General features: G+C 39.6%; 1 protein-coding gene across 3 annotated transcripts in view; it reads right to left on the minus strand.

The window, feature by feature from the left end:
- tars2 (threonyl-tRNA synthetase 2, mitochondrial) overlaps nt 1–1,392 on the minus strand; it is a 12,099-nt gene that overhangs the window by 7,214 nt on the left and 3,493 nt on the right. The window lies entirely within an intron of this gene.

Here is a 1,392-nt window from a genome sequence, read left to right on the forward strand (position 1 = left end):
ACTATTAGTCGCACTTTTATTAATAAACCATAATGATCGAGCCTTTAATTGCCTACATAGCCTAATAAGCGTTCAAGCGCACGCAAAAAAGGCTTGCCACAGCGCACCGGCAAATATAATAATTATGAATGTGTTAGGGAAAAACAGCAAGTACACTGCATTAACGTTTTAATAATTTATTGTTACACTAGTGCAGAGCCGATCATCCCTATACGCAAAATACGTAACACCGAAACACCAGGGGGCCCTGTTGCTCTCAAAGATGATTTAATTTTAGTTTTGTTTTTGAATTTGGCCAGCACTTATGAAAACATGAATGATCATTTCTTTTAATGCGGTGCGCTGTCGCCCTTTCTACGTAAAAATCTGTCAAATCATGTAATGTGAATGCCGTACAGTCTTGCTCGAGCCTGCGGAAGAGACACTGTTTCTCAAGCGCTTTCTGCGAGCGCGATTCGAGACGGAGTGAAACACGGACAAATGCGTTTCATTTATTCGTTCATAACCACTCATACCCCACGCGCTCGAGTTCACAGAGACCGAGACGGCAGAAAGCGCATCCTGGTTGCTTTCTTTATTTTACAAAAGCACAACGTTTCATTGTTATTCTGAGTGCACATGAATAAACGTAGAGTCTTTACAGATACAAGATGCAAGATGCATTACTCTTATCTGTATGACCAAAAATTACGAAGTATTTTAAGAGCCAATGATCGCACCGGCACCTCCATCTGTCATGCAGTAGCCCAAGCGCGCTACTGTTCAGCTTCCACACTCCACACAGACACGTAAACGGCGCACTTTTTTCTAGGCTAACATTAGATTGAGCTGCCATGTAAAGTTGCTACTACATACATATTTCAGATGATAAGCCATATTTGAGGTCGATGAATGTTAGGTGAGCATATGGATGTCCTGCCCGATGTACTATATTACCACATAGACAAGCCGTTAACGATTTGTCCGCCACAGACTGCGTGATTTTGCCACTTCATGTGGAATTTTTTTTTTCTGCGACTAATACAATTTTGGTAATATGCATATAAACAGCCTTTTAATTAGCAGAGTAAAATAATCATGGCTGATAGTAAGACATGCAAACATAAAAGAAAACCAAACTGGACGTGAGAACAGCTATATATTAAGGATATAATCAAAATTTGGAGTTGGGATAACCTCCAAACCAAAGCCGATAACTTTTTAAAAGCTCACTATCTTCAAATGTTTCTAAAATGTTTATATTCTGAGGCAGATTGATGGCAAAAGCCATTTTAGGGTAGTTCAGATTTGGTCTTAGTGACTTAGGAGTCCTCTTCACTGCTCCTAACATTTCACAGATTTAGGAGCTAATTTTAGCGCTAAAACGCTTTGTGAAATACTCTTAGAACAACA

Source organism: Sinocyclocheilus rhinocerous, unplaced genomic scaffold, assembly GCF_001515625.1.
Source record: "Sinocyclocheilus rhinocerous isolate Xijiao unplaced genomic scaffold, SAMN03320098_v1.1 scaffold216, whole genome shotgun sequence".
NCBI lineage: Eukaryota > Metazoa > Chordata > Actinopteri > Cypriniformes > Cyprinidae > Sinocyclocheilus > Sinocyclocheilus rhinocerous.